Genomic DNA, 9421 nt, shown 5'->3' with positions numbered 1-9421 from the left:
GGAGTACGTCAAGGCTGTATACTGTCACCCTGCTTATTTAACTTATATGTAGAGTACATCATGTGAAATGCTGGGCTGGAAGAAGCACAAGCTGGAATCAAGATTGCTGGGAGAAATATCAATTACCTCAGATATGCAGATTACACCGCCCTTATGGCAGAAATTGAAGAAGAACTAAAGAACCTCTTGATGAAAGTGAAAGAGGAGAGTGAAAAAGCTGGCTTAAAACTCAACATTCTAAAAACTAAGATCATGGTATTGGGTCCCATCCCTTCATGGCAAATAGATGGGGAAACAATGGAAAAAGTGAGAGATTTTATTTTTTGGGGCTCCAAAATCACTACAGGTGGTGACTGCAGCCATGAAATTAAAAGATGCGTACTCCTTGGAAGAAAAGCTATGACCAACCTAGACAGCGTATTAAAAAGCAGAGACATTACTTTGCCAACAAAGGTCCATCTAGTCAAAGCTATGGTTTTTTTCAGTGGTCGTGTATGGATGTGAGAGTTGGACTATAAAGAAAGCTGAGCACTGAATAATTGATGCTTTTGCACTGTGGTGTTGGAGAAGACTCTTGAGAGTCCCTTGGACTGCAAGGAGATCCAACCAGTCAATCCTAAAGGAAATCAGTCCTGAATATTCATTGGAAGGACTGATGCTGAAGCTGAAACTCCAATACTTTGGCCACCTGATGGGAAGAACTGACTCCTTGGAAAAAACCTTGATGTGGGAAAGATTGAAGGCAGGAGAAGGGGACGAAGAGGATGAGATGGTTGGATGGCATCACTGACTCCATGGACATGAGTTTGAATAAGGTCTGGGAGTTGGTGATGGACAGGGAAGCCTGGCGTGCTGCAGTCCATGGGGTAGCAAAGAGTCTGACATGACTCAGTGACTGAACTGAATTGAACTGAACAGATTACCCTGTCCATGCCCAGTGTTTCTGATTCAGGAGGTCAAGGTGGGGCTGAGAATTCGCATTTGAAGCAGGTTCCCAGGTGATGGGGGTGGGGAGGACACCTGGGCACAAACCCCTCCTGGTGTCAGGGCTGTGAGACAGATTAGTGTTGCAACCCCACCCCGTGTCCCATGGAACCCTGGCTTTATGGTCCATGACAAAGGGTTTGTGGTTAAATAAATGTGGCATTGTGGCAGGTCCACATCTCTCAGACATTCCAGATACACTGAAGTGATGTGAAGTGAAAATCGCTCAGTTGTGTCCAACTCTTTGCGACCCTATGAACTATACAGTCCACGGAATTCTCCACATCAGAATACTGGAGTGGGTAGCCTTTCCCTTCTCCAGGGGATCTTCCCAACCCAGGGGTCAAACTCAGGTCTCCTGCATTGCACGCAGATTCTTTACCAGCTGAGCCACTAGGGAAGCCTAGATACACTGTGATGGGAAAAAAGTTTTTTTTTTTTCTTCTGATTTATTTGTTTTATTGATGCCTGGATGCTCAGTCCTTGACTGGGTACTCCCAGAGAGGGTACAGCGGCTCCTTCTGCTGCTGCTTCTTGGTCTTCAGGTTCTCTCCATGTGTGTTCAGTCAGCAGCGTGTTTTCTTGGGCCGTGGATCCAGGGGCTTGTACTTCTTGCCCTTATAGAATTTCCCGAGGTTCTCTTTCCGAGTCTGGTTAATGACAGTACATGGGTGATGGGCTTATGAACAACTCGGATCTTGGAGAGTTTGGAAGCCACGCTGCCTGTCACTTTAGCCACATGCCGCTGGGACAGCTTCACTTTCAGCTCCTCCTCCAGCTCCTCCTCCTTCTTGCCGTGAAGGTTTCCTGCCTTAATCTTGGCCATGGCTGTACAGTCTGCCTCTGCTGCCTTCTCAGAGGGAAGGAAGGGGTAAAAGCTTGGATGAATCCTGCAGGGCGGCACCAAGCTTCCTTTCACCCTACATTCCCCAAAGCTATTTACATACGGGACACGTCTCTTGCACCATTCCTTCTACCTGGAGTAGGGGGTCCATCAGGCATTAGTTTGAGAAATGGATCCAGAGCTTTATTTGTCTCCTGAGATTCTGTGTAGTCTGAAGGTGGGACAGAGCCCCTCACCCTCCATTCATGACGTGTCCCCTGCTTTACCTGCCAGGATGAATCTGACTTTGTGAGGCTGTGTTTGGGGGAGACATATGGGCTGTTCCTGGGCACCTTCCAGGTTCTTCCTCACCTCCTCCCATGTTGCCTCCTTGACTTTGGGGGGCTCCTGATGGGGGTTGCAGGAAGAGGGAGGCGGTGGTGATCAGCAGGGTTGGGGGTGCTCGGTAAAGTTTCAGGGCCCCCTGGACTGTGGACTTGTGGTGGGCAGAGCCTGTGCTCTGTCCAGCCCCAGCCCCAGTCCACTGCCTTGAGTATAGAGCGTGCCCACTAATGATTATGGCCAATGATCCTGCCTGCCCATCCTCCTCCGGGTTAAAGCAGAGCTGGCCTTTGTGGAGACCAGTGAGGACTGCTCCGGGGCATATGGATCTTAGGAAATGCTTCCTGACCCTGCACACTGCCTGTGGAAACCCTGTCAGCGGTGGGACTCAGGGGCCTGGTGTTCTCCCGCCATGAAAGCTGGGCGGGCCTCTGGGCTTGGCGCTGACCAGCACCCTGGACCACACGGTTCCCAGCGCTGGGGAGGGCAGTAGCCCCGCAGCGGACAGTCAGACTTTCTCAGAGTCCTGCTCTCAGCAGCCTCCTGGACAGGCCATTCTCTGTACCCCCCAGGGTTTCTGGGTTATCGGGGACCCCAAATGGGGTTGTGCTTCTGAAGTTGACAGGGTCCTCCAGACTGCCTGGCAGAGCACTGGATTGGGGGGCGGTGGTCTATAGTTGGGCTGGTGTGCTTTGTGTTGCAACAACCATCTCTTTGTCTCTCTGTCTCTGTCTCTCTCTCTCACACACGATTGTACACATGGTCACTCAGGCTGGTCTCGTGCCCTGGAGAGCATGTGTGGGGGTGGCCGTGGATGATCAGGCCACTGGGTTTTCCCCTCCAGCAATGACTGGGGCAGGATGGCTTTGCAGGAGGAGAGGGCTCCCTGTGGCCTGGGGCCTGCTGGCTGGCTGGGGCCTGCTGTCAATGTAGCCACTTCTCCTGCCCCCACTGATATCTTCGCTGGTGAAATGACAAGGCCTGAGGCCCCCAGGGAACAAACACATCTGGTTCTGTTATCAAACGCACTGTGCTGGGTGGAAAATTCCTTTTGTTTTTCAAGGAATCCTAAGATAATGTGACCCATACCTATAATATGTTGAGGCTAGGTTTTTTTTGGGATGGTCTGAATATAGTTCAGAAATTGGTACCTTTTGGAAGCACATGTGTGACAAGCTGAGCAGGATCTGAAAAACATAGGGCCCAATTGTACAGATTCTAGTCCCCCTTTTTGGTCTTAGGTGATTCAAAGTCTGATTCATTCAAGGGCGGAACATCCCCAATCATCAGCTCCTTTTACTGATACAGGGAAATGCTGTGCATATTTTCTGAGATAAGCTGGGTGGATTTTGTCACATTTATGATCATATATCATGCGTTCTCTCTCTCCTCCCCTTTTAGAATTCCTTCCTTTTTCCATTCACAAACTTAGAAACTGTCTTGCAGCTTTGGAGAGGCTGGCCCTGGGCTGGGCGTGGCAGGTCCCTCACCTTCCTGTGGCCCAGAGGGGCCATCTCCTCACCTATCTCTCCTTGTATCTTCTTTATTCCCCTTTCCTGGGTCTGGTCTATGTCATCACCTATGATCTCCAAGTCTGAGAAGCAGAGATCCCTGTCTTTTTGGCACAGAGGGAATTCCTTTCCCATCTGAAATGAAGCAGACACTTCCTTTCACTCGTCTAGTGCCTTTTCTCATGGGGACAGTGTGTGGGGATGTGATCCGAGGTTGTGTGAAGATCAAAGGGCAACCATATCATCCTTGTGATGGAGGCATTACCAACAGGGAAGGAAGGACGCTTCCCTCCCCTGCAGCGGAGCGTCCTGACTTGGACTGTGCCAAGTCTCACCAAGCAGTGTGAGAGGGGAGGGGTAGGTTCAGGAGGAGTAGGTGTGCGTACTCAGTCGTGTCTGTTTCTTTGCAATCCCATAGACTATAGCCCGCCAGGCTCCTCTGTCCATGGGAATTCTCCAAGCAAGAGTACTGGAGTGGGTAGCCATTCCCTTCTCCAGGGGATCTTCCCAACCCAGGGATCGAACCTGTGTCTCCTGCATTGGCAGGTGGATTCTTTACTGCTGAGCCATCTGGGAACCCTTAGGAGGAGCAGAGGTGACCTCAAAATATGCTCAGAGTTGGGGGACAGCAGAGGCTGCTGGACTGAGTGGGGAGACGGTGGCGGAGCAGCAGGAGCTGGAGCCCGGCCCCAGGCCAGCGTCTGCTCTTTGTCCCCCTCGGTGACAACTTTGAAGGTCTCTTCCTCATTTGTTTTCATTTCCTGGGGGCAGCGTGTGTGTTTTTCTCCCATGGGGAAGAGTCTTCAGGTGGGACTGCTGAAGGTAGGTACAGGTTAAATAGATTATCTTGGAAAAGAGGGGCCAGCCTCTGCAGGGATTCAGGACAAAGGGAGGAGCTGAACTCCTGTTCAGACCCTCGGGGTTGAGTCACCTGTTGTGGAGGCTGAAAGCAACCTAGAGAAGGAGCGGTTCCCAGTCCCTTTGACCAGAAACCATGCCTGTCCTGCTGCAGACTTCCCTGGAAAAAATGAAAATACACCACCCAGGCTCCATTCTGGGCTATTAACATTTAATGTTAAAGTTTAATGGGGGGATTCCCTGGTGGTCCAGTGGTTGGGACTCTGTGCTTCCAATGCAAGGGGCCGACAGGGTTCAATCCCTATTTGGGGAGCTAAGATCCTTCATGGAGTGCTCCCCCAAATAGATTAATAAAGTTTAATGGGGGGAGGAGGGGTCCAGAGGAACTAGTCCTATCTATCCAAACACCACGGGAGGGATGTGAATGTATGATCCCTAACCACTGTCCTCAGGTCCAAGAGCTTGGATTTGCTGCTGAGTCAGCAGAACGTCCTCATTTGCACTAGTTACTGTGCTATCTAAACTTCTGAATGACCCTCAACATCTCCCTGCAGAGCACTCATTAACCGGGAAGTGTAAAACAGTGACTTAACATTGGAGAATCCTGGCCAACTCCACCTTGACCAAACAACCACCAATATGGGACCAAGAATAGGAACAGACCAATGCAAGCACGTGCTGACACCTGCCCGGCGGAAGACATGACATCACTACTTGCAGCCTTTGAAGTGTGCCGGGGTCCAGCCCCGGCTGATCCAGGGTATACGAAGGAGAGACGGAGTAGGCGAAGATCAGGAAACAATTGCTTAATTAAACGTTAATTAAGGATATAAAGAGTAATAGAATAAGGATAGCTCAGTGAGGAAATTCAGTGGAGAAAAGAGGCTGAATAATTCAGCCAGAAGGTAAGAGAAAGAACGACATGGGGAGACCAAGTTTCGGTGAACAAGGCCCGCACTTTATTTTCCAAAGTAGTTTTTATACCTTAAGTTATGTATAGAGGATAATGGGGGAAGGGGTAGAGTCATGCAGCAAGCCAGGCTTTCTTCCTGCAATTTTATCATATGCAAAAGCTTAGGTGATTTGCATCATCTTCTGGCCCGGAGGCCTGTTAACATTTTAAGACCCTTTCTTCAGAAAACTTAGTTTTCTCTAAAGGTGATTGGTCAGGAGCCACCCTCCAAAAGCATTAGATAAAGTTGCATTCCTACAGAGCAAAGGTGTGGTGGGCTATAACAAGAAAAAGAATTAACTCAAGGGTCCCAGGTTACAAACATTAAAGCTACTACTTACACCAATTATATTAATCAGTACACTGCCAGGGACACAGCAGGTAAGGGATATGGAAACTTAGCAGCGAACATTGGCCCAACAAGTGAAAATCCCTTCACCAATACAATTTCTAATCAATCTTTTAACTACTCAAAAGAATCTGTGTTTAGACAGTTTAGAACATCTCCTGCCTCTCACAGTTGGGAGGCTCTGAACAATCACATGTGGCCAGAAAAACCTATTCAGGCAGGCTAGAGGATTTCCAAAGGAGTTTGTAGGTTGAAACACTGTCACCCAGGAATTATTAACTGGGGCCATAAGCTAACTCTTTTTTCAGAGAGGTAGTGGGGGACAGCCCCCCGTAAAGTCAGAGGTGTAGTGAAAGCACAAAGCAGAAAGTAGGCAGACTCTGGTTTTGGGGGTAGATGGGGGACTCCTGAGGCTCTATCCCGCCTTTGCGTATGCCGAGCCTCCTTCCTCATGACCTTTGCCACGGGCGGAGTTCCTCATGCTGGCTCCCGGCAGTGATAGAATTCCAGTTGAGCTATTCCAGATCCTGAAAGATGATGCTGTGGAAAGTGCTGCACTCAATATGCAGTATGCAATATGCACTCAATATGCAATATGCCGGCTCCCGGCAGAAGTGAATTATGAGGGAGTATCAGATAAACCTTAGAGGCTGAATTCTTCAGATGTCAGTGTCAAAAAAAAGTCCTTGGCACTAAACAGACTCAGGAATGATTTCGGATTAAAGGAGACTGAAGAGCTGTGACAAGCAACTGTGCCGAGGTCCTGGGCTTCCTTTGTCATGCAGGACATCGTGGAGGCGATCAACAGAATCGCAGAATCATACTGTGGTCTGTATATTGGACAGTAGCTTCAAGTCTACCAATGTTAGTAACAGTTTTCTGATTTTGATTATTTTGCTGTGGTTTATGAAATCAGGGCAATATCTTTGTAGGAAATATTGACATATATAGTGGTAAAGAGACAGTGAGCCTGAGGCTTACTCTCAAGTGGTTCAGAAAAATATAATTGAGGAAGAGTTAAAAGGATAAAACAAATGTAGTGAAATGGGGGAGCCAGCTGAAGGACACACAAGAATACTTTGTTCTACTATGCTTGTAACTATCCTGTGTCTGAAGTTTGGTCAAAATTTTAAACATTTAAAAAGATTTCTAAAACACAGTGGCTGAAGACAGCTTATGTCTCTCTCTAGGACACCAGTCTGGTCTACATGGTCAGGTGGGGACCCGGGATTGCCCCTATGCCACCCTCTTACCACTTGCACCACAACCACAGGAAGGAAAAAAAAAAAAAAACACTTGAAGCAGAAAGAAAGCAATTCCTGTTTGGGCACATGACATGCAAGTCCACACTCCATTGGCTGGAGCTGGATCAGGTGACCAAGCTGTGTTGTGCTGCGCTGTGCTCGGTCGCTTCAGTCACATCTGACTCTTTGTGACCCCATGGATCGTGGCCTGCCAGGCTCCTCTGCCCATGGGATTTTCCTGGCAAGAATACTGAAGCAGGTCTCCATGCCCTCCTCCAGGAGATCTTCCTGACCCAAGGATCAAACCTGCCTTTCCTGTGTCTCCTGCACTGCAGGAGAATTCTTTACTGCTGAGTCACTGGGGATGCCCTAGGGAGATCAGAAATTTGGCGTCCACAAGGGAGATCTTGTGCAAAGGAGAGACGCTATTCCATGGAATAGGGGGGAGCAGAGTTGAGGGGACTAGCTGTCTTCCCTTTTCTTTAATTCAGAGGACGTTTGGCAAATGGCCATGGCCCTGGTGAGTCTTGAGGTTGTCCATCCAGTTCAGAGGTCCCACACCTCACTGCTCAACAGTGGCGTCTGCTGGGTGCCTCAAACATCCCAAACACATTGAGTCCACAACAGCTCCTCCTCGCCCGCTGTGGTCTTCCCGTCCTCCCTGTGCTGCCCCGCCCACCTCTCAGAGCCCTCCTGGTGTTCCTGCTGTCTAGAAGGTGGGTACATACCCCCACACTCCACACATCCCTCTTGACCTGATTCACATGCATCACTCTTGGCCAGTGTCTCCAGCAGCGCATTGCGTAGCTCTATGCCATGGGCGACACTCTATGTCATGATCTTGCTACAATGTGGGTGCTCAGTTTGGAGGGCTGGGCAGGGCCTGAGACTCTGCACTCTGACAAACTCCTGAGGGAAGCTGATGCTGCAGGTCTCGGGTGGAACTGAGCCCCTTGGAGATGAAGGAACTGGCACTGCTATTACCCCAAGAGTACAATCACGGATGGAGGTGGATGGATCGGGGTGCACTAGCCTGTGGAGCTACACTTGTCTGAGATGGATGTCTTGTGGGGGTACTGTCCCGGTTCAAAAATGGCAGTATTTTGGAGAACATTGCCTCCAAGTCCCTTCAAGTTTGTTTGCCTATGAGTTGGTGAGAAAAAAAAAAAAGAAAACCCATATATTCCATGTCATGTGGCTGATGAGGGAAGTTTAGAACACTGAAGGACCTGGGGAGATTCAGAGCATTTCTTTTTTTATATACAATTTTTATGTATTTATTTTTGGTTGCATTAGGTCTTTGTTGCTTTGCGAGAGCTTTCTCTAGTCTGCAGTGAGCCGGGGCTGCTCTTTGTTGTTTGCATGGGTTTCCCACTGCAGCAGCTTTTCTTGTGGAGCACGGGCTCCAGGAAACGTGGGCTCAGCAGTTGTGGTGCATGGGCTTAGTTGCTCCGCTGCACATGGGATCTTTTCGGACCAGGGATCAAACCCTGTCCCCTGAACTGGCAGGTGAATTCCTATCCGCTGCGCCACCAGGCTAGTCCAGAGCATTTCTAATTTCAAAGGAAAACAATGTATGAGCCATTGAGATTCCTCCCCGCTCAGCTAAGTGCTGTCTGGGCTGTGTCTCAGAGTAGCTGTCTAGCAGGAAGCCCAGGTCCTACTCAACATGCAGTGGTGTAAACTGGAGGTTTGCATGAGGTCTGGTAGAGGGCAGCCATAATCCCAGCTCTGTGATTTGCTTTGTCATCTTGGACACGCCATTAGCCTCCCGGAATCTCGGTTTTACTGCCTGTAAAGTGGGCGGGAGTATTACAGCTGACACAGTGTTCTCAGTGGTTGGTTCTGGTCTTCCTGTTGCTGGCATGTCTCTGGATTCACAACATGCATCTCTACTGGTAGCAAACGCTACAGGAGCATCCTCTAGACCTGACTGACTTCTTAGAGGTTGCCCACTGATGGGGCTGAGAATTCTTCAAATTGACAGAAGTGTGCGACTAGTGCCTTCAAGCTTCATAGAAACAGGAAAGGTTTAGTGAAAGTGAAAGTCGCTCAGTCGTGTCGGACTCTTTGCGACTCCATGGACTGTAGAGTCCAGGGAATTCTCTAGGGCAGAATACTGGAGTGGGTAGCCTTTGCTTTCTCCAGGGGATCTTCCCAACCCAGGGATCAAACCCAGGTCCCCCGTATTGCAGGCGGATTTTTTTTTTTTTTTTTTTACCAGCTGAGCCACAAGGGAAGCCCCACATGGGAAGGGAAAGGTTTAGATCAAGGCGTAAATAGGTTGCTTTTCAGAGCTGGAAGCCATATTCTCCTTGACCACAAGATGGCGCACGCAATCATTAACTCCACCACGGG

At 49.3% G+C, this 9421-nt stretch overlaps 1 pseudogene; it reads right to left on the bottom strand.

Annotated features, from left to right (window-relative positions):
• Nucleotides 1-1460: 1460 nt before the first annotated feature.
• Nucleotides 1461-1810, bottom strand: LOC104992085 (annotated as a pseudogene).
• Between the last annotated feature and the right edge of the window lie 7611 nt (nt 1811-9421).

This window comes from Bison bison, unplaced genomic scaffold, assembly GCF_000754665.1.
Source record: "Bison bison bison isolate TAMUID 2011002044 unplaced genomic scaffold, Bison_UMD1.0 scf7180017864209, whole genome shotgun sequence".
Taxonomy (NCBI): Eukaryota; Metazoa; Chordata; class Mammalia; order Artiodactyla; family Bovidae; genus Bison; species Bison bison.
The sequence above is the reverse complement of the archived record's forward strand: the minus strand, read 5'-3'. Positions and strand labels throughout refer to the sequence as shown.